This window comes from Pseudopipra pipra, chromosome 28 (genome assembly GCF_036250125.1).
Source record: "Pseudopipra pipra isolate bDixPip1 chromosome 28, bDixPip1.hap1, whole genome shotgun sequence".
Classification (NCBI taxonomy): Eukaryota; Metazoa; Chordata; class Aves; order Passeriformes; family Pipridae; genus Pseudopipra; species Pseudopipra pipra.
The window spans coordinates 1,227,487-1,251,705 of NC_087576.1; the positions used below are offsets into that span (position 1 = coordinate 1,227,487).

Genomic DNA, 24,219 nt, shown 5'->3' on the forward strand with positions numbered 1-24,219 from the left:
TCCCAGTGCCCCCAGAGCCTGCCCAGCACTGCAGCTCCCGGGGGCTCCACCTCAACCCAGGGACTCCTCCTCTCCCAGGGGGTTCTGACCATCAGCTTTTCAGCCCCTGGAACCACCAAGCCTCAAACACACACGGGGGTCCCTCCCAGCTGAGACCCAGCTCTGCTGACCAGGAGCTTCCAGACAGCCCCACCACAGAATAACAATTACCAGGATAATGACCCTGAGCCACCAGTTTGCACCAGCAAAGAAAATCATCCCATTTTGGGCAAGCCAAACGACTCCCTGAAGGATTCTGACTAATGACACTGTAATTTACTGTAACCTCCACGTTTACTATTTTATTCAGTTCCTGTCGTTCCAAATTACACCAGAATTGTGTTGTTTGCACTTTTAATCTTGTAAAAACTCTCTGGCAGCCCTGCACATTCCATGGGGGAGGATTCCTAATTTATGTAAAGTATTACAGAAAATGATCTATATGACAGTTTGGTATAAAATGCTAAATGCAAGTCATTACTCACTGAAGATAATTTGAGAGTATTGTGTCAGGGGAGATATTAGATTGCAGAGGATAAAAAGTTGGAATAGGTATTCACATATTTATTCATATTTGCATAATCAACTGCAGGAGATAGTGGGTGTTCTCCTGGGTCCAACTAACAGACAATGAGCCCAACAACAGTTGGGAAACTTTCTATTATTTTTCAAGCCATCGACACAATACCTGTTTAGGGGTTGTTTTTTTTTTTTTTGGTCTTTCAAAGACAGCTGTTGTTCTTACCCCAGAAATCAGGACACTCCTGGATTTACCCCTTATTCCCTGTCATGGAGGAAGGGTCCCCCACGTCTCCCTTCTTTCAGGCAATGGAAGAAAGGGCAGTAACACAATAAAACTAAGCAATACTTAGTTCTCTAGGGCTGTCCATGACATTCAGGGTTGTTTCCCTGCTGACACACAGCCCAGGGATTTGGCTGAAGTGCTCAGGGAGTGCATGAGAATTGTCTCCCTCTGCCAGCTGGACACTCCACTGCCCTCCCCCCAAGTGAGAGCTATTTATCACAAAATCACAACTGTCCCACTGGAAAGGATTCCTTGTTCCCCCAGCCCAGCCCAGCAGCTGGAATGCACCGAGTGCATCCCAGAGCAATTCCATCCCCAGCTGCAGAGCTGCATTTCCAGCAGCCACCAGCAGCATTTAACCCAGACAGCAGCTAATGAGCAACCTGGACACAGCCTCCACACCTCAGCAGCTTTGGGGCAATTTCCCCGGAATTAATGACCTGTCAGAACTCCAGGAACACACACAGGGCTCTTCTCTGCAGCTCTGCTTCCCAGCAAAGAGGAGCTCTGTGGTTCCCTGTCCCTTCCCTCTCTCCTAATTCTCCTCAGGCCGATTTCAGCTCCCACAGCCCGAGGGTTTTGTCTCCCTGCAGAGTTTGTGTGCTCAGAACTCTCGTTGTAATGATCCCCCTCCCAACCTGCTGTTTGCATGACTCCCTTTCAAACAACTCCCAGGAAAGCAGGGCTGGGGGGGTTTATCTCCTGTGCTTCCCTCTGTTTGTGATTATCCCAGATTCCCACCAACCCCATCTCAGACAGATAAGCAGCTCCAGCAGCTTCCAGGGCTCCAATAAACCAGTTTAGTTGCAGTTGCTGTGGCACATTTCTGGGCCCTGCTTCTCCAGTTTTTTCCTTCCATTTAGGGCTACTCTGGAGCAGGGGAGGGTCTAAGGGCACATCCCTCTGCCCACATGACAGGAGGATCCCCGTGCAGTGCACTGAGGAACATCCAGAAGGGAGCACTGAATGCTCCAGCAGGACCTGCAATTGTGCTCCAGCACATCCAGGAATTCTCAGGCACCTGCTCCAGGTTTAACATCCCAGCATTTCCCCAGCCATGGCTGTGGGATGGGGGGCAACACACTGAGCTCAGCAATCACCAGCACAGCGGGAGGCTCCCTGAGGAAGATTCCTGCCTGAGTGGTGCTTCCTGGGAAAAGGCAGGAAAAGAGACCAACAGAAGCAGCCGAGGACAAGTCCCCTGCAGTGCCCAGCAGTGTGTGGCCTCCAGCACTCCCACATCAGCAGGGGCTCCTCAGACAGCTCCATCTGCACAGCTCCCTGTCACTCCTTCCTGGCCTTTTCCAAGCCCAGATTTCTGCACTGCTTGTCCCATCCCTTACCGGGTTTTCTTAATTAACAAAGAAGCAGCAGTTTGGAGCCCCTCGAGCCCCTCACAGACCTCCACACCCCCTGCACTGCTCCAAGGTGCAGTGCCTTGTCTGAGAGAACTGGATCCAGCTCCTTCCCTTCTGTTTGCCTTGGCACAGCCCTGTCCCTGCAGCAGGACTCAAACAGCTCTGCTGGGACAGAGGGGCCAGGCACCAGATGGGGATTAAAGCTTTGCTCCAACCCAGTGCTCAGGGTCTGGCTCTCAGACTCAGCAGCAGCTGCTTAAGATCTGGGGGTTCCATAGGGTTGAAATCTGCACATGGAATGGTTAAAGCACAGGGGACAGCTCCAGGATTCTGTCCATGGATAACATGGACAGATCTGCACTGATGTCCCCACCATCAGTTTTGCAGGAGTTTTTCTAAATAAGATCTGCACTTCCACCCTTATGTCCATCAGTGCCCAGCCCCAGGAATGCTTTCCCAGGCTCTCCCTGTTCCATCCAACCCCAGGAGATGACTGCAGACATGAAGGCCCCGTTACTCGAGGTCCCTCACACACACACAGACATTTTCCCTGGTCATGAATTTTAAAAGCACACAGCAGAGGAGTCAGTTAAATGTTGGATGGAAGAGTCACTGCAAATTAAAAATTAAAAAGCATTCAACAGCTCCAAGAAGAGTCCAAGCCCATCTGTTACCATAAATTACCTGGCTTTCCTTTATCTCCATGGACCCTCATGCCCTGGGATGGGAGGTGACACCTCAGTGACATCTCAGATCTCTGTTTGGGATCCATTCCCAGTGAACCCCGAACACTCAGCACAGTAACACACCCCCTGCTCCTGGTTGAGGGACAGAAGCCTGGGGATGATTTCATGGCAGGAGTGTAACTCAGGAGGAGTCACAATTACTGCATAGAGGACATGTGGAGAGAGAAAGCAACCCTCAGCCCAGCTGAGGCATTGCAGGGAGCAGCACAATCCACTGGAGAGGCTCATCCAGCCTTCCCAGAATCCTGGAATGGTTTGGGTTGGAGGGAACCTTAAATCTCATCTTGTTCCACCCCACCTTCCAACACACCAGGTTGCTCCAAGCCCCGTCCAACCCAGCCTTGTAAAGGCACATCTGAAACACAACCCTGCAAGCTCACGTATTACTGTGCAAAATCTGGAGAGACTGAAAAGGGAGGCTCAGAGCAAAGGGAATCACAGCCAAAACAGACACAGAAAAGAGCTCCTGAACCACCTGCTCTCAGAAAGACACTTCTCCAGGTGGGAGCTTTCCTACGTTTTCTGGGTGAGGTCAGTCAGTGTTTCAAGGAGCAGAGCAGAACTATTGCCAAGGCTCGTGTCAGAGCACATCAAAGGGAGAGAAAAGGCAAGCTGTGCTCAGCCTTGAGCTATCAGCCAAAACCCTCAAGCTGTTCCAAACAGCAACATCCCCCAGTTGAGAGGGTGTGAAGGTGCCCCACGGCCTCACTGGCACGGGGACTCTTCCTGAGCACTTCAATTAACACAGAGCCCGCTCTGCAATTACATCTCCAGGTTATTCTGCAGGCTTGGAGTTCCCAAAGGATGGCACAGGCACCACTCCTCGGGTTTCCTGAGGTGAGGGAAGTTTGAGACACTCACCCAAAGGAAAACCACCAGGCTAGATTGGTTTTTGAGCCATCGGGGTTTAGGTGGCCCTGCTGCCACCTGACTGTTCCACCTTCCACCGCTTCAAAAAGCGTCAACAATAAAATAAAAGAGATCATTTTCTGCCACAAGAACCCAGACTCTCTTGCTGTTTCAGCACAGCCTGAGAGGAGGCTCTGTGTGGAGCAGACAAGCTCATTTCCTGCAGCTCCCCTGGCGTGGGACACAGGGAGCCTGGCGACGTTCCCTGTTATGACACGAGCTGAAAAAATAATTTCCAGTAATCTGAAGTGATTAAAGTTCATTTTTGTCTCCCTGCCACATGCCACAGAGTGTGTAAGGTGCCTGAAGTACCTGTAACAGCCCCAATAAACCTGCCCTGGGCTCACTGTGGTTTGTGGAGCTGTGACAGCTCACGTGGCCCCATGCGGCATTTTCCCAAAGTAGCTGAGCTTTTAATAGGGAAGAATCCCCGTTGGATGGATGGGGAAGAGCACACACAGCTCCCCAGGCTGCCACTGGTACAAATACACATGCACAGAGAGGACAATGCTGCCCAGCAAAGGCTGCAGTGAGCAGACACTGCACTAAACAAGACAAATTGCAGGACACGAGCACGGCCGGTGTTCCGAAGGAATGCCAACAGCCACCTCAGCTCCGAGCCCAGCCAAGCACAAAACAACATCCCGTGTCTTCCACAGAAGAAATAAGAAAAATAAACCTCTAAAAATAAACCCCAGGGGGTTGACAAACCCCCCGTTTTGCTGATTTTCTAATTAACATCCCGCTCAAAAGCTCTTAAACCACACAGAGACGAGCTCAGGACAAACTGATGCCCCATTTTTCTCCCTAAGGATGCAGTTCAGTCCTCCCAGCATTAAAGCCTGGCAGTGAAGGATTGGTAAGGACAGAAAAGCACACCTCCTTCCCTCCTTAATCTCTCCACAAGGGTTTATCTTGTCACATCCCAGCCAAGCTGGATGATCTTCGTGCCCCCACTCACCAGCTCAGCCACCACAGCAACATCCCAGACCCTCAAAATCCACTGGGACTGGGGAATGCCACTGCCTGCTCCATGAGGGACTCTGCCATTTATCACTCCTGTCCTTTCCAAATCATTATTTAACCTAAAAACATCTCAACATCCAGCCTGAACAGCACCAAAAATCTTACAGGAATAAAAACACCCTGCTTATTCTCAAGACCCCAAATCAACCCCTCCCTCTCCTTCAAAAAAAGACCAAACCACCAAAAACCCCTCAAAAGAACCCCTCTCCTCCTTCAGCCTGGCAGTGCCTCGTGACACCTCTGATGTCTGGAGTGTCACCTGAGGAAGGGGAGCACCTGGAATTTCACTGCCTGAAAACCAACACAAGGTCGTCTCCCCAGAGCTCTCATCCATCCTCGTTAGCTCCAACAACAGCAATTCCACACCTGCATACTCAGGACTTCTCACTTAAAACCCCCTAAATGAAGATTTAATGCTCCTGGCCGGGGGAAGATGCAGATCCTGGGACACAGTCCTGCCTCCCCTGCAAGGTCAGGACACAAAAACTCCTCCTGCAGGGAACAGCTTCCAGCAGGGCCTGGGCTGCCCTTCAGAGGAGGGAGGGGGCAGCATTTGGAGGGATGGATTCACCTCTTCAAGGGTGATGTTAAACACAGGGTTTGTTTGTGCTCAGCAGAAATCACCACACAGGATTTACAAACAACCTGCCAGCTCTGGGGAGGAGGGAGCAGCCAGAGGGGAGGATGGGCTGGAGACATAAATCTTCACTTCCAAGTGTTGATGTGACACGTGCATTGGGCACTCACACGAGCCTGTCATCCAGAAATATTTTATATCAGCCGAGTTTTCACGTCTCTACTCATGAAACACTGAATATTTCACCACGACATGAGAGCCCTCAGCGTTCTGGGGGATGTCCAGACAAGGGTTGGGATGGGTTCACTGGGCTTTCCATGCCAGCAGAGACCAGCTGAAGTCAGGAGCCAACTCTCTTCCCAATGGAAAGCAGAAAGTTTTCTTAAAAGGGAGATTTTTCAGCTGAATCTGAGGGAGAGGTTTTTTTTGGCAGCGAGATCTGAGACTGTGGGGGTTTCTCTGGGGAAATGCAGAGGGAACATCCCGTGTTTACACCCAGTTCAGGCACACTGGGAAGTGTTCTTTGGGAACAGCCCTGTGCTGGCACAGAGCAGGGATCCAGGGGAATCCCAGGTGGGTCCCAACCTGCTGCTTTCCTGCTAAAAACCGGGGGTGTGAACACACCCAGCTGCACGTTTTGGGGCAGGACCATCCAAGGCAGCTCCACAAAATTCAAATTAATACAATAACAATGAATAACCTGCCTCTCAAAAACCCACCCAGGGGGGAAAGCTGAGCAGTGGAAGTGAACTGTGCCACCATCACCATGTGGGGAGCAGAGACACAGCAGGGAAGTTGTGTCCACCCTCACATCTGGGTCATTTCCTGGGACCAAACCCCACCAGCACTGTAAGCTCTTAAAAACATTTTACTATTACAGTCCAAAGTATATTCGAAGCACCAAATGACACCTCTACTGAACGTGCTTTTTTCAGCCCCCCCCAGCCAAGTTTAAAAATAAATTTTGCATCTGTTAGCATTCTATTCCTGCATAAAAGAACAAACCCTTCCAAAGATAAAATACTCCACTGAAGGTAATGCCACTGCACCACTGCTGGAGAACTTCACAGCAGCTCCGGAGCCGACGCTGTAAAACCCTTTTATGGGACTTTAGCACTCAGAAATGAAATTGTAAATGGGGAAGTGCAGATTGCTTTGATTTAGAAAATTGTTGCCATTAAGGAGTTTACAAAGAACCCGGTGTTTGGGCGTCGTTCTCCCCGACGTGTCAGAGGAAGCGGCTCCACAATATTTAAAGCGCTTCCCAGCTCCTCATAAATATCATTTATATTCCGAGGCTGCTGCTCAGCGTATCAGGAAATATCATTTACATTCCTCTGTAGTTACACAGCATGATTACCTGAACAGAGAGCCCCTTACCTGGCATAAATAATGAGAGAACAGGAGGCCACGGCGTTGGAGAGGTTTAATAAGTGAGGTATCAGGTGCTGCACTGCAGCTGAGCTTTGAGAGAGCACAGAAAAACACCTCAGTGGCCACCAGCTGAAAAAAATGTTCAAAGCCTTGGTCAGTGTGTTCACAGCTCCTGTTTGTGCACAGGAGCCTCACCAACCTCGAGGGAGGGCCAAGGCCACGGGTTGGGGATTTTCCCTCTGGAATTTCAGCCCCGATTTGCTGCATAAACACTGAGCTGACCCTTCCTTTCCTTGATTCTGCCACAGCTGAGCAGGGTTTGCTGCCCAACCAGACATCAAAGGATGCTTTTGGTTTCTGTGCCTCAAACCACTGCAGGTCCATCTGCCTGGACACACACACACCTTGGAATGATCTGGATTTATCAATCAACTTGCCCTCCATCCCTCTCCAGTTTCACACTTCACTCCTTGGCCAGGTGACACCCAGGTGACAGTGCTGGGTGAGCAACAGAAAAGGGACAGCAGGTGGGTCATCCAGAGGGCAGAGGATGCACAGTGACCCCGAGGTTAAAACCTTGGAAACTGGGAGAGGAGAGGAGAGAGGGGCAAGAGCATCCCATCCACAGCCAGCCCGTGCCCACCCCCCCATTCCACTGCCCAAACCATCAGAGGCTGGCTGGAGTCACAACTGTCCCTTTACCTGGGGAGCTGATGACCCAGGGCAGGGAGAAGAACTGCAGTTGTGTTCCAACTGCAGAAAAACCCTTTATTTGGAGCCTGTGGGTTACTGGACTCCAAAGCCAAGGATCCAGACCCTTCACAAATCCCTGTGTGCACGGAATTGCCCTTCCCAGTTTGTCCCCTGGCCTGGACAACCTGTGGGGAGGCACAGGCAGGAGCAGACACAGAAGGGAAAGGGGGATCTGCTGCCCAGAAATCGAGAGGCCCCTTCAAGCAGACACTCATCTCCTCCACACAAACAAGTGAATCCTCCAGGAAGCAAATAAATGGTTTAAATAAACTGTTATTGCCCAGGAAACGGCTGCTGGCTGAGGAACTCCTGACACAGGTAAGACAAATCCCCCCAGAATGTATTCAGGCATCTAAATGCCACAAATAAGGACAGATGAGCTGCTGTTTAAGTTGTTTTACAGGCCATTTCTCCCGGGCTGCATTGCTGACCGGAGAATTCCCTTTCTCAGGGGGACAAAGGGAAAGGCAAAGCACCAGGATGGAACAAAGGGGTTGAAAGGGAAAAACATCAGGGAAGGCACAGAGCCACAATGATAGAAATGCAAATGTTCTCCAGAAAGCTTCCAGAAAAATAAATAAAAAAACCCCAACAAGTAGAGGAGGAAGCACAGAACCAGTTCTGCTTCCACAAAGCTTTGCCAGGAGCAAAACCAACCTGGAGAGCTACAAACAGAGACACTTATCCCATTTTAGCTTCCTGCAAGAAGCCATCCAGAGTGCCAGGTAAAGCACCACGGCCACCCTGGGCCAAGTGACTCATCCCCTCACTCTTCACACCAATAAAACCATCCACCATTTGACACCTTGCTCCAAAAAATAAAAGGAAATAAAGTTACAACTCTCAAGTAAATCACTGGGCAAACCTGGATGTTTATATCCCGTGAAAGGTCTGGAAATTTAAAAAAAAATAAAAAATCAAACCAACATTAGACAGGCCTTTGATTTTCACAGCTGCCTGCAAATCAACCTTCCAGGATTGTCAGAAAATATTGGCTCCCCATGTTCTGTGACTCCCCCTCCATCCATCCCAGCTCTGGTGCTCCCACTGGGAACGTGGGATACACCCAGGGAAGCTCCAGCTAAACCCACACTGGATTAGAAACACAAACCATCCAGGAGATACATTTTTATCAGCAAATTCTCTCACACTGATTCCGTAATTTCTCCCTGTTTGATCCTTTAATATTAAAGATGCTTTTGTGCTTCAAAGATGTTCTTTGTTTCCAGGCTTCTGACAAACCTTCCCTGCCAGGGCTGGATCACAGTGGTTCCCACCTGAGGGGAATTCCAGGGGGTTGTGATGGTTTTAATATCACCATCAGATAACAGAGCTCCAAAATCTAAATACTGATTGACTTGTGAAAAATTATTGATGAAAGCCCTGTCTTGTGCCACTTATTCTTACAAACATCATCCAGCTTTAAATTATTCAAATTTAACAATTTGAGGGATTTAAAATCAAATTGATGTTTAAATTGCAAGCAGCAGTAATTGAAATTGTTATTAATAAATAACAATTTAAGAGATCGATGAGTGCTTTAATTGGTTTTAATTTGTACATGCCAAATATCTTCTCAGAATAAAAGAGAAGACAGGCAGAGATCCAGAGGGGACCAGAACAGATGTCACCAGGTCAGGCTGGCACTGTTCTCATACTGCCCACACTCGACTTCATCTTGAATGGAGTAATTGGCTCTTGGTGCAGATAAAAGGGGCCTGGACCAGCCTCTCCATTTCCAAACACTTCCCTTTGTATTCCTCAAGGACAACAATTATTTCTGCCTTCAGAGTTGGGTTCATCCTCCCCCCGCCTCTGACAATATCCCACCGTGTGGAGAGAGAGAGAAAAATACCAACAAAAACAAGAGTCCAAGGCAGGAGCAGCTGCAGAAACTGCTCAGCCAGGGGCTGGAGCTCCCAAGTCAGTGATAATGTGATGGATCCTCCCTCCCTGGAAAAGGATCAGCTGCTGGTGGGGGGTTTGTACCTGAGCTTTCCCTGCACTCAGAAGCACCTCCAGCCCCTCGTGCTCCCCCTGAGGGAGGCACAGCAGTGCTGGGACAGGAGCCTGCAGAGCAGCTCTGCAAGTGTGGCCAGAACCCAACTGAAAAGTCTTTAAACAGAACAGACACAAAAAGCCAGGATGGAACAACGGGCTCAGAGAACCAGGGAATATCCTGGGTTGGGAGGGACCCACCAGCATCCCCAAAATCCAGCTCCAACACCCCAACAATGCCACCTGTGCCTGGGGATGGGTGAAGAAAGGATTTGCTTCCTCTGAGGATAAATAACTGCAAGCACAGAAGCTTTAACCTGCCACCCTCAGAACCCCCTGGACAGCAGCACTGGGCTGGGCCAGTCCTGCTCACACAGCTTTTCAGATTTCACAGTCAGAAATCAAGAGCCCAGCAAAGGTTCTCTTGGTAACTCTCAAACACAGAGCCTGCTCTTGGCTCCCACGGTGCCAACAGGACAAACACTCTGTGAAAACAGGGCCACAAAGTGCCAAATTTCCAGTTTTATGAATGTCTCACTGCCACGGCTCTCCCGAAAGCTGGCTGGGTGGATTCTTCAGGACAGCTTCCAAGCTGACAGAAGGAGTGAAAAGCAACGTTACCTGCATTTGCAAGAGCCTGCAAAACCACAGTCCTTGCCAGCATCATCCATAAAACATTTTAACTGAACACTAATTTAAACACAACCTTTGGCACCGGCAGCTTCACCCCCAGCTCGCTGAAACGCTGCCTGGAAAGCCACATTTACCTCAGGGCTGAGTAATGGCACGTGCCAGGAAGATTTACCTGCCTGAGATGAATCAAGCCACAGAGCAGGAAAGCTGCTTGCCTGGGGTCACTGTTAAAACCCCTCCAACCAGACCCAAACTCCTGCATTTCAGCCCAAATGACAACGTTCCCTCTGTGTCCACCAGCCAAAACCCCCACTGCAAAGTGGCCTTTCTGCACAGATTAATTGTAAGGATTATCTGAAAATGCCTCTTGCAGGCCATTAAAAATAGGAGAAATAAAAAGCCATAAGAGGGGGAAAAAAAATAAAAATAATAATAAAAAAATCCAGCTTTCTGAGCACAGCAGAAAATGAAGCATTTCTGTGGTTTGTGTTCCAAGCCCTTTAAAGCTGCAGCGTTTTGGTACCAGAGGTGTGTTGGGAAAGAGGAAGGGAAAAGGAAGGGAAGGTTTGGTAAGGGAAGGGGAAAGGGGAAAGGGGAAAGGGACCAAAAAAAGCCTGAGCTGCCAGGTTTCTCTGTGCCTTTTCACAGGAGTGATCATGGCAGAGAGACTGTCAGAGCCCAGACAGGGACTCGGGTGTTTCTTAACCTGCCACTTGGAGCCCTTTTGGCTCCCATCACATCCCTGCTGACAGGGTGCAGGATGTGCTTTCCTGCCTGCTGTGGTAAAACCTCTTTCCCAAGGAGGTTTTGACAGCTGTTTTTAGCAGCAGCAGTGACTGACCTGACCCCCAGTTACCAACCTGCTTCTCCTGAGCACACACACCCACAGAGCAGCACCAGCACCAGCTCCTGGCACAGGACCAGGTGCCCCACGGAGCAAAGGGGTCCTGGGCTGTCCCCACCTCTGCTGTAACCCCCCAGTCCTGATCACACCCACACAGGATCATCCCCAGCTCCAGACCATGTGGCAGATCTTTGTTCCCAGTTGTTCATGACGACAGGTCCCAGCCTGAGCTCTTTCCAAAGGGTTCTAAACCCAACCCCACCCAACAGCTCCGAGCTCCTCGTTCACAGGTGGTTTGGATGCTGCATGAAACCCCCACTGATGCAGCAGCACACGAGGCACTGAAGTGTTTTCATCAAGCAGAGACTCCACTCCACACTGGTATTTAAGTGACTGCAGAGCCTGTGGCAGCAGTTTCTGACATTTCCAAGTGCCAGCGGGTGCCAGAGGCACTCAGAGCACAATTACGTGGCTGACAATTATGTCATGGTTAAGCAGCTTGGGGTTTGTGGGGTTTTTTTTGCCAGGCTCTGAGAGGAGGCTGCAGAGCAGAGGTCATGGTTTATGAAATCCATTGACAGCAATAATCCATCTTAAAAAAACCCCCTCGATTCACACGCAATTAAATCGCTCTTTAAACGAAAAATAAAAATAAAAAAAAAGGCAGAACGAGGCTCTTTTAGCAAATACCTCCTGACTCCCTGCCCAGGCCAAGGGTGCTCCTCTGCCAGTGAGGCTCATCTCCCTGCCTGCCACACCCTGGCACCTGCCTGGGCACAAACTCTGTGACAAACCTGCCCTGGGTTGGTCAGACCCTCTTTGCATCCTGAGCAACAGCAACACAGCCACCAACACATTCAGCAGCCCATTTTTTCCCCCCCCAGGTTCTCCCATTCCACAGCTCCTGAGGATTCACTGCCACTCCCAGGCAGGTTCTGGGAAACACCTACTGAGGCCTCATCCCAACAGCTACTGGGGTTTGGGGTTTTTTTTTCCCCACAAAAAGCATGAAATTACATTTGTGGGGCTAATTAAGCATAAGATGACTTCTTTTTAGGTCCCTTGACACTGCCTCATGGCCTTCAGTATGTTACTCTCAGGATCAAGGCACAGCTCAGAAATCCAAAGAAATCCATCCTGCAACCAACCAACTGCTCGTGGAAGTAACGTGGACTAGATTTTATTTCAGGTTATTATTCTACCAGTCATATAAAGCCTAATCAACCACAGCGGATCTAGGCAGCACTTTGTAAATCAAGTTTTACTTTTCACCTGGCAAAAACCTCTTGGGAATGACCAAACCTTGTGTTCCAAACCTCCCCCTGAGCACTTTTCCACAACCTGCATCCCAGAGCCCAGGGAAGGCAGCAGAGCAGGGGGTGCAAACCTGGGAGTGCTCAGCAGTTTTACTGCAAATCAAGCACAAAGAGCCCACTGTTTGTCGTGTTAATCCACCAGGTTTAGATAACATTCTGCTAAAATGGTCCCAATAAGTCCCTTTTGTTGCCAGCTGAGCCCGTGACATCAGCAGCTGCAGGCCCAGCACTGCAGGACTAATTGGCTCTCACCAAATCTGGAATAGAAAAAGCTCATGACATTCTCAGTCAGAACTTCAGCAGGATTTGAAAAATTAGTAAATAGGCCTGAGGAGTCACATGCTGCAGCTGCAATTTGGGGGAGGCTATTTCTGTCCTTTAATTTTAATGCAATTTACCATATTAAGCTAAAAATGGTCCCTCTGAGATGTGCTGCAGCATCCCAGCCCCTCAGTCTGGAGCAGAAGGCGCTGGGGCTGCCTGCCAATGTTTTATTATTTAAAAAAAAGTCCTTCTCATTTAGGTTTTGATCCGTTTCACGTTCCTTGACACAGATTAAGTTATTAGGAAATTAATGAAAATCGTCTGCACGGCAGCAGGTTGGGGTGGTTTTTTTCCTTTCTTTGGGCCTGCAAATGTCACCATCCACCCACAGCAGAGGAGGGAAAGGGAGGGGAGAGAGGGGCTGGTGCTGGCAGGCACTGCCCTACATTCCCTCCCCAGGGAGAGAACCTGCTGCCAGACAGGCAGAGCATTCCCAAGGCAGCCCCTTCCCCAGGGACCTGTTTACAGCAGATAAAGTGGGAACTGGGGAGCAGCAACTTTGGGGTTGAGAGGAACAGGGAACCAGGAGGCACCAAAGCAGGTCCCTGCTGGGGCTCCAGCAAGGCTGGGGCAATTTTCCCTGCCAGTCAAAGGATTTCCTCTGGGAGACAGACCCCCCCAGAAGCAGATCCCTGGAGCCAGGGAAACTCAGATCCCAGTGTGGGAAAGGCAAAGAGAAGCAGGGCAAGGATGGGCATCACCCACCTTCAGTGGGGTCTGAGAGAGATTGTCCACCACAAAGAGAAAGCAAAGGCTTTGGCTGAGCACTTGGCTTCCTTCTGTCCCCAGCCTCACCTTGTGCCATCCACCAAGGGCTCAGTAAATTGAATTTATTTTGGTTTAATTGTACAGATGCAGAACTGCCTGGTGATTTAAGGCTGTTTAATAAAACTCTGCAATAAACCCATTGTAGCAATCTGTGATCTGGACAGTTTGGGAATAAATTCCTCCCATCCTGTCCTTCCTGGCCCCTGCCAGGCCCACCCAGCCTGCACAGGCAGCTGAGGATGGAACTGGCTCAGAGAAAACCCCCCCAGGTCTGAAGCCCTTGGCCAAGAGATGAAATGATCTCAGTAACATTGCAGGGAAAGATGAGCTTCATTCCCCCCTCTCCATCTCTTAAATATTGAGATCCTGCCCCAAAAATGTAAGAGCCTGGAATGAGCAGAGCAGGGGTTGGTTGGGCTGAGCCACAGGAATGTGGATCAGGAACTGAGCTGGTGCCTGGACCACGACCCCCCCTGCCCTGCCTTCTTTAGGAACATTTCCCTTCCATCTTCTCTGCAGCTTCTGGCCCACACCCCCCCCTTTGTGCAGGGGATGTGTCCAGCCCTCAATCCAGCTGCTTCCCAGGCAGAATTCCTGCCTGAGCCCCAGAGGCACTCCCAGCTGCTCAGACACCTCCAGCACCCAGGCCCTGTGAGATGATAATGCCATTAAACACTTGTCAAGACAGATTTGAGGGAAGACACCAACTTAAGGTTCCAAAAAGTGCTTTTCATCCTTTTATGAAAAACTAGAGAATCCTCAAGACAAAGATGTTCTTTGAAGTTTCTTTTAGAAATGCAGACACTGAGACAGGATATTCATATTCCTGATAAGCAGGAATTTATTAGTTCACAGCCTTACTAAGGACTGATCCAAGTTTGAAGGAGGCAGCTCTGGGTGTTTTATCTCCCCTGGCCAGGCTGACACAAAGAACTGGCTGATAGTGACATTCCCAGGTGAAAGGCATCTGTCGAGGTCATCGATTCTTGCCTTCAAGTGCAGAATTAATTCTGGCAAAATATTATTTATGGTCTGCTCTCTGGGGCCAAGATAAGTCAAAAGAGAACAAAAGACACATTGGGTCTGTTTACTAAGAAAACCCCCATTAATAAGGAGCCCTCGCTGTGTCATTTTACAGAAAAGGGATGGGCAAAATAATCACGTCTGGGGGAAATTTCAGCACGATAACCCCCAGCAAAGCTGCTCCTGAGGTGCCTGCACAGAGGTCTGGCAGCACTGAAGGAACCTGAGAGGAGCTGGGAGCAGAATCCAAGCTCTCCTGCAGGATTTTGGGGAGCCAGGGCAACCCTGGGGGGTCGGGGAGCAGGAGACAGAGAGTGCTCTGCAGGATCAGCAAAGGGTGCTCTGGGTGCCACAGAAAGCCAGGGACAGCCTGTGCCTAAAGAACAGAGCTCAAAATGTTCCAACCTGCTGCTGGGTCCTGCCCTGGTCACACCCAGCCCAGGCTGGGATCCCATCCCTCATTTCCACGGGGGATGGATTCCTGCAGCAGTTAGCTGGGAGGCAGGGAAGTGGCTGGGGGAGAGCCAGGCTGCCTGCCCTGGGCTGGGCTTTGGGAAGGGGAACAAGGGCCTTTGTGAAAGATGCAGATGAATGGAAAGGAGGAGGATGAGGAGAGGCTGGAGAGCAATGAGCAACCCTGGGGTGATTAATGGGGAGGAGGTGGGAGAAGGGAGGTGGTGCCACTCCAAACCCACCCCGTGCTCATCACTCACTGCTGGGCCACACACACAACACAACATTGCCCTGGGGGATTCCAGCCTGCAGGAACTCAGGCCCCTGTTCCTCTCTCCTGTGTTACAAGCTCAGCTCTGCAGGCACACAGTGGTGTTTTCCCCCCTCCAGAACAGCCAAGCTCCCAGGGCAGCGTTTCCTTCACCAGAAATAAGTGACTGCTGCTTTTCCCTGACACCTGCTTTCCATTTTCCCATCAGGATCTGGCTCCTGAGCCTCCCCCCGTGGCATGCACAAAGCCACAGACGCTTCAGGAGGTCTCCTTCTGTAAAATAAATGCAAACCAAAAAAAAAAACCCAACCAAAACCCAGCAAAACAAGCAAATCCTTGTTGAAATCACTCCCTGCATGTTTGGTTTCTGCTGTGCTCGAGTGAAAGCCAAGGCAAGGAGTTCACAGTCATCTGCAAGAGTGATGGTGCAAGAGACAACCCAGGTGAGAGCAGCCACAGCACTCACAGTCTCAGTGCTCATTAATTCAGCAGCTTCCCGGCTTATTCCGGTGTGGGAGAAGATGAATTTGTTTATAAACATAAGGATCTGCTGCTCTGTATTCTGTGAAGATTTAGGACTGACCTGACCAGCCCCCAGCCTGCCCAAACTGCTGCAGCCTCAGAGTCACCCTCTGTGTCCTACAGCACCGAGGGACGAGGGGGAACAGCACAAGAGCACAAAGAATTCCTTCCACTTCCATAAAGTTCAGTGAGGACAAAGCAGGAAGGGGGCTGGAGAGCTCTGGAGAAGCCACTGCAGGCACTCTGAAGTCCTTCTCCCTGGCTGAGCCCATCACCCAGCACAGCCACGTCAGCCCAGAGCTGGGGGTGCTGGGTTTTAGGCTACAAGGGGTAAATCTGTTAAACCCAGGCTCAGCAGGATCCCAGGTGAGCTCTGCTTCAGTCACAAGCCTGAGCAGATTGTGTGTCTGTCATGAGCATCCCAGTCATCCCTGCAGGCCTGGGGAGCAGACACGGGATTAGGGACAGCAAATACAAACTCAGAGTTTCTCACTGTCTCAGGCAGGGAATTTAACCCTCGTGCTGCCCACGAGCAGCTGAGGGGCAGGAACACAAGGGGGCCGAGTTGTGGATTCACTGACTCCTCTGACACAGAGGGAAGGGGGGCTGAGATGGCTTGAAAATTAAATGGGATGGATTTCTCAAGACACCACACACCTCCAGTGTCCTAATCCAAGAAAAACTCAACCCTAAGGATGTGCAAGGACACATGTCTGAGGAGCACTGCCAGGGCCACCCAGCCTGCTGAGCTAAAACCCCAAAGATCCTTGACAGGACAGAAGGATTCTCCTGCCAGTCACCTTGTCACAGTGATTAAAACAACTCCTTCATGTTGCTCCCGAGGATCTGCAGTGCCAGCTCAGCAGGAGAGGCTCCTCCAGCAGGAATGGCCACCAGAGACTTGCTGATCTCCAGCAGAAGCCGTTTAATGACAGCCCAGAGGTCAAAAATCTGTTTTCATGAACACGGGACGTCACCCGGGCTCTGTGCAGTGCCTGGGCTGGAACAGCCTCAATCTCCAGCAGCCCCTGGCAGGGACAGATCCTGCTCCTGGAGAGCCACTCCAGAGCCAGCAAAGACTTCCACCAAAATAAAGGAGACTCTGACCAAATGCCTTTGACCGACACCATTTGCTCCACACTGCTGAGCCAGTTCTGCCAGACCAAAGCAAAACAACCCCCCTTGTTTTAAAAACCTACTGAAAACCATCAAGATGCATCATCTGTGGGCAGCCCCACAGCAGCAAATACCTGCACAAAACCAGCAGCAAATACCTGCACAAAAAGGGCTGCAAAGGTTGTTGCAATCTGCTTAAAATCCAGCTCAGTCCCTGTATCTTTAACTCCTTCCCAAAGCAAACCCACCTGACCCACACTGGGGTTTATTGCACAGCATCAGATGCTTGAGGAGAATGGCATTAATTAGTTTTTTTTAGCCACCAAGAGCGTTTTCAATAGCCACAAAGAGGGTTTCTCCTGTTGTCCACAGTCCAGGTTGTCCACTGGAGATTGAAAACAAACAGAAGTGCAAGAACAGCTCAGGCTTAAAACAAGTTCTGTGCTTGTTCCGAGGAAAGGGAGGTTATTTTGTTTAATATAGATTTTATTTCCACACCCTCACTCACCCTTTAACTGGTGCCTCCTTTGAAACTCGGATCCAACTCAATCCCAGAGGCAAAGGGAAGAGAAAACCTGCAGCCCAAACTACAGAGAAAAAAATCACTGGAAGAGGAACATAAAAAAAAAACCCACGGCTACAAATCATGAACCAACATTTCCACCTGGAGGCTTTTACGTGTCAGCTGCAGTTCCTTGGAAATGCTGGAAAGTTGAAGCTCAGAGGTGCTGCTGGGAACTCCAGGAAGCAACACTCCCTGGTGCTGAACATGACACATTGCAGTGGTTAACACGGGCTTTCACAAAGCTGGGTTAAAAGAGAGGAATGTCAGCGCTTTGTGTTGGGCTTTGAAGGATCCCACCGTGTTTTCAACAAAACAGAAAAAACCAGAACTCACACTCGCTGGCCCAAACTGAAGTTTCCTTTTCAAGAGTGCACTTTAGCATGACTGAGTCAAAATAATGATATGAAACCAGCAGATCTCGTTAGTGCAAGCAAATGGCAATCAAAGCTTAGTCCTGCACGTCCCCTTTGGGGCTGAGGCCAAAATCACTGCTTTGCTTCTGCATCACAGGGCACAGAGACACCCCTGGGGCTGCCAGTGCTCAGGCTGGACACAGGACACGTCACTCTGGGGCTGACAGGGCTCAAAAACCCCACAGGAACAGCAGCAAGCAGCAGGAACACACAGCTCCCCACTTCCAGCTGCACCAGGCACTGGAAAAACCAAACATGACTCCCCAGAATAACACAAATAACTCCGGGATTAGTGAAGCTCCTTCCTGCTTCAGCATGAAAAACAGCTTGGGCCCCTGGAAAACATTTGATACCTCCAGTAAAGAGCATTAAGTACAGATCTCCTCAAGGGTTTAAACCAAAACAACCCAAATCCCCTTTACTGGGGGAGAACTTCTAACTGTGGAACCTCAAGACCTCTGTGAGGGCAATATTACAGTTATTTAAGTCAAAACTACAGCCCAGGCTCTGCCTAAAATCAGGAAGTTTCTCCACCTACTACTTCCACAGAGGGAGGAAGGAGAGGTGGAAAGAGGATTTGTTAGGGGAGAGGGGGAAAAAAATATCCAAATGTTCCTGTTCTGCTTCCTTAAGGCATCAAATGAAGTTATACTTAGAAACTTAAGAAGTCCAAGACCAGACAAAGATGTGATAACTCAGAATGAGCCCAAACTTTGGTGCTTGCACTGCAGCACACCCCTGGGAATCCTGCTCCTCCTGGTCCCCCTCACAGGGCAGTCCTGGTCCTGGTCCTGCTCTTCCAACCCCTCCCTGATTCCTCAGAAAAAGCCCTCAGGAAGAGTTAAAGCTGCAGGAACGAGAAGTTACAGAGCTCCTCCTGGACCAGGCACCACATCTCTGCCTCTGAGCTTCAATCAAAATGGAGCAGGAATATTTAAATTGGAGTCTCCACGAGACCCCAGCAACCCTCACAGAAAACAGGCAAGTCAAGCAGCAGAGTTATCTCTGGGAAAAATCTATTACCTGTAATGGAACAATAATCCTTTCGGATTCATCGATGCCGACAGATTAAATGCTCCAAATTCACCTTTTATTTTCTGAGCTCACTTGACGCAAATAAGTCCTACATTTTTAATATTCCAGGGGGAGCAGGGGGGAGTTCTGCTGTTCCTGGGTAATTAATGGAATGCCCTGGGAATTCAGAACTAGAAATTCTGGTACCAGGTGACAACTGGGGAGAACTCACTTGCTGCCAACTTTTAACCTGGAAACTGAATTCCTTTTACTGAATTTGCTCCCTGTTGAGGAAAAGCCCACGGAGCTGGGCTGATAACAGGAAAGAAAATGAGAATAAAGGTGTTTATAATAAATTACATATACACCAGGCCTACTATAATAAGTTATTCCTACCCTAATATGGGTCCCAAAACCCCACCCAGAATCTGAAGGGCAGCAGAAGGCACAAAATTAGGGCACCTCCAGCATCCCACCTCATATTTCTTCAGCTTGAGATCCACCAGGTCACTCAGTGTTGGCTCTGTGTATTTTCCCCGTGGATTCTCTCAGGTTTCTGTAGTTTCTAAAGGTGAGTAAGAGGGTTTGCACTGCTGTGTTTATCCCTGGAATACTTGTCAGCTGCTTTCCTACAAGGGAAGTTGCTGCTCATTGCCTGGGGAGGCTCGAAGGCTCCAGGATGCACAACTACCCAGGACATTTTAATGCTTTTTTAAGAAATCTGTAGGGGTTTTTTTCCAAAATCGCTTCACTCCAAGAACTCCCTGATGGGAATAACGAGCAGAACTGTTCCAGGACATCCCAGTGCATCCATTCCCACCCTCAGAGCACAGCTCTGACAGGCAGAGGGGCTGTTCACTGCCTCCCAAAAATCCCCTTTTTACCCCAAACAGCCCCTGTCCTTCACAGCCAAGTTAAAGGGCACAGAAGGTCCCGGCTGAAAAGTGGCATTTTTGGTGTCAGCAGCACTAAACACCTCCCAATATATCACCAGCAGCAGGAAATTCCAGCAGAATGGGAAGCTGGAATGAACATTTCAGAGGGAAACAGCTTCCCAGGGATCTTTAGGGGTTTGAAACCTGGCCTGGAACGTGGAACATCCATCCCCATCCCAGTCCCAGGCACATCTGGGGAGCTGCAAACCAGCCATGGATTCAGATCAGAGCTGAATTCAATGAATGGGATGTATTTGTTTCTCTGTTATTGTCGGGAGGGATTTTGGGAAGGGCTGTTTTGGGAAGGACTGTCCCCAGTTCAGAGGAGATCTCCACGTGTGCCCTGTCCATGTTCACTCTGCCAGGGCTTGGGCAATGCACTTCCACGGGAGAGGAGTTCTAGAGCCACAAAAGCACTTCCTGCTGGAAAAAAATCCCAGTTATCCAGCAGAAGAGGAGCCCTGTAACAGTCCTGGAACCACTGCCAGGTGACCCACCTGCCATGGGGCTGCACTTCCCCTCGTTTGCTCCCCCAGAAGGACTGGCAGAGCTGGTGCTGGAGCTGTGTTGGGATGCACATGGAACCTCACACGGCCTCGCCTGAGAAACCACATTCATTTTGCCATTGTTCCACAGAATTGCACAAACAATGCCCTGTATAAGCAAATTAATTAGCTGCTGCCTATTCATCCTCCTCAATAATCCGAGAGCCAGCTAATTGCTGAATAAATCCAAAACCACGCTGAGCTCCCCAAAGGAAGTGTTTTTAACCCAAGTGGAGCTGAATGAACTCAGGGCTTCGCTGGGGTCTGGAGCTTTTGTAAATGTCAAAAAAAGAAAACAGGCAAAAAAAAACAGCCAAAGAAATACCTACAGCAGCAGCCAGCAAAAAATTCGTGAGAGAAGATCACGTTGAAGTGGAATTGCCCTCCAACATTCCCTGCATGGAAACAACTATGAAGTATTTGGCACTAAACACCACCAGGCAAGTGACTGGACTCCTCCAAGAGCCTGCAATAACAGCTCTTCATTAAGAACCTTTCTGAATGGTGTTAAAAAGGCCACAGAAGGGTGGGTGGGGAGGGGAAGATGATGAAAATCACATTAATCACTGTTTGCAGGTAAATTCCAAGGGTCAGGTTGCTCGGGAGGCTCTAAAATGTGGTTTATTGACCCCAGCGAGAGATGCTGGAACACAAACCCCCTTCACACTCACAGACTCCTGCTCTGATCTGAGGCCACGTGACACAGCAGAGACTATTAAAAAGTATAAATAGAAAATGAAACGGTTTTTTTCTGTTTCATACAAATGAACCTGACCATCTGCTCCAGAGCAGCAGCAGCATCCCAAACCAACCCAAACAGCAGCCTCTGGTGTCAACACCCTGCTCCTTCCTCAGCCTCCACCTCTGAGCTGAGAGCAGGGCTGAGACCACAGCACAGGCACAGCCAGGGATTCTGCTCCAGGAGCAGCTTTTCCATCTGAGCACAACAGATCATGGCTTTGGTGTTTGCCTCCTGGAATTCACCCTGAAAAACCCCCTCAGCTTCCAGCCTGGCCTGGTGAAAACCCACCCTGAGCCAGAGCTCTGGCTGAGTGAAGATGTAACCCAAAATTCCTGCACCAGCTGTGCAATCCTGCTCCTTGCAGTGCCCAAATTTCCCCGTGGTTTTGGGAGTTATGGTTCCAAAACCTGAGTTTCCCACCTCTGGAAACAAACCCCGCCTTACACCACGCACAGACAGAGCCTGGGGCACCGGGAGAGCTGAGGAATAGGCTCTGTTTACTAAATAAACCCACCAGTAGAGGAAGTTTATTTTCCGAGAAGTTACAAAGTCAAATAATATAAATATTGACAGAGAAACCCGCAGGAGACACTGCGGGAGAGTGGGAGGTTGGCTCAAAGCAGAGCAGTGCCTTGTCATTTTAATAAATGCTTTGTCCTAACAAGATAAAAATGCACCATTATCTGGATGAGTGATTTGAGCAAAGAGATTCCTACAGCACCCCCGTCCTGCCTTAATTTCTGTTTGCTCCTGTCTCAAGCCCAGCCCCGGCTGAGGCATCAATGACACCCCTACTTGGAGGCCAAATAAATCGATGTACTGACACCTGGGTGTGCAGCTGGGGCTGCCACATCTGCACTGATTCCCTCAGTGAACTGTTGAACATCCTCAGAACCAAACCAACCAAAACCAACCCAACCAAAGAGCTCCACTGGCAGCAGAGCCAGAGAGCCCAGGAGAGCAGCAGGAATAACACCCATCCTCTGGGATGGAGGGCTGGGGACACCCAGAGCCCTCCCCGCTGTTCCTGGGGTGGGAACCCCGGAGCAGAGCTGGCACAGCAAACCCACAACATCCCCCAGAGCATCAGGGGTGGCTCCTCCACGGCCCCAGGCTGGTGACAATCAGGGGCTTGGCAGGGCTGGACAGAATCCTCGGGCACACAGTGAAATCCCAGCCCACTCGGGGGGAAATAAAGAAGAGCTCTGCACAAGGACATCATTAAATACAAGATAAAAGGTACAACCAGGACACAAGTTGTGTCACACCAGTCCTGCCTTACTTCTACATCAACAGAAGTTGCTATTTTTACCAAAAACAAGCTTTATTTCTCCAGAGCCTGGTTTGTCGAGTCGGTTCCTAGATGCAGAATATCACTGTAAACATGCAGCTCTCTGAACAGCATGTGATCAGTGCTTCTCATGTTAAAAAGCAATTAAAAAAAAAAACCAAACCCAAACCAACAGCAAATTTCAGGCTAAAAAGGAGTCCATTAGGTGGCTTCACAGAGCATTTTATCATCATAAAATCCGAGCTGCCCAAGCCATCCAGTCAGAGCCACGCCGTGGGAAGAGGCAAATCCCTAAACAAGGGTGGTTTGGAACAAAATGCACCCAGAGCTCTGAACCCCCTGGAACAGGGAGCTTTGGGCTTTGGTGTCACAGCACAGGAGAACATGAATGCTCATGTTCAGAGACGGCTTTATTCAGATGTGTGCAACCCCAAATTAGTTTCGAGGCATCAACGAGATAATAAATATTAGTGAGACTCTTCTCAAATTACCACCGTGTCTGGGCAATTTTTCCTGGAAAACAAAAGCCCACAGCTACCCATGTATATTCATCCCAACAGATTTCAAGTGCTGAGTGAAGGGGATCTACAGTTATTTCATTTTTCTTTAATCCCCGTTCAGAATGGGAGCCTGGAACACAATCTGTCTCAGAGGCAGCTTTTAGACAACTTCATAAAGCAAAAATCTCACAGCTCAAGGGTTGGAACTGAGGTTTAACTGCTCCAGCCAAAGCTACGAGTAAACAGCAGGCAGCAGCACCACTGAGAGCCCACGGACACCAAACTGCTGGGAAAAATAACAAAAATCACTCTTCTCCCAAAAGCAGATTCTGCCCCGGTGCAGAACCTGAACGTCCTGCGTGGCAGGTTTTAATTAAACCGCTGAAATGTGTTATTTAACAGCAGCAGAACATCATCCTGCTCCATGGGGTGGAATTTCAGATGCCAGTGGGGCCCGATCCTGAGCACACTTCCCCCCCAGAGCAGGAGCTGCCCCAGCTCTCCCAGGTGTGGAACACAAAGGGCACCCAGCTCCTCACCCCGCTGATCTGAGCACACACACACACATCCCTTGTGCAGGTGCTTCCTGATCAAAGCATTAGGAAAAAAAAAAAAGGAAATATTTCTTATTTTATTCTCATTATTTATCACTGCCCTGGAAACTGCTGGGGTGTTTTTCCCCCTGTTTGGTTGTTTTTTCTCCCCCAAAAGGCCACATTTTGTCCATCACACAAAAGCCTCTCTGATTTCCCCCCGCTGGACCAGTCAGTGGGTTCAACGGGAGATCGCGGCAAGGGAGGTGGCCACTGAGCTTCCAGGACCTGTGGCGAGGTGTCACAAGCCACTGGCTACCTGTGGCTGATTCCCCACGCAGAGACCGGAGCCAGTAAAGTCCATACAAAGGAAAATGGAAGCAGAGACACGACGGGCACGCCAAGAGAGCTCCAAGGAGGGGCTGGTGCGGGAACAGCGAGAGGAAGCTTTCAGGATCCGCAAAGTCTGATTGCTCCATTGTGCCAAAATAAGCCCTTTGTAACGAACACACCGAACGCGGACACTGCCTCACCACCAGCAGGTACCAGCCTCCTAAAAGGACACCAGCGCCCTGCTCACCCCCCGGCACTTCCAACGCCTGGGGAAGCGCGGCTCCAGCCGCCGAGGAGTGCGGGATGCGGGACCGCGAGGGGCTGTCGGCATCCTTTGGCTCCGCGCCCTGAGGGGATCGTTGCACTCGAGCGATCCAGCAGCAAAAAGTTACATAAAATAAAGAGAGCGGGACTCCGAGCGCCGCGAGCACCCGCCTTACAGGGACGCGAGAAAACAGACCCCTGGCATCGTGTGCGCATCGAGCCGAGGCAC

General features: G+C 49.9%; 1 protein-coding gene across 2 annotated transcripts in view; it reads right to left on the reverse strand.

Moving 5' to 3' along the window:
- The window catches only part of UNC5D (unc-5 netrin receptor D), a 93,994-nt gene that overhangs the window by 68,828 nt on the left and 947 nt on the right, over positions 1–24,219 (reverse strand). The gene's annotated exons all lie outside the window — the stretch shown is intronic.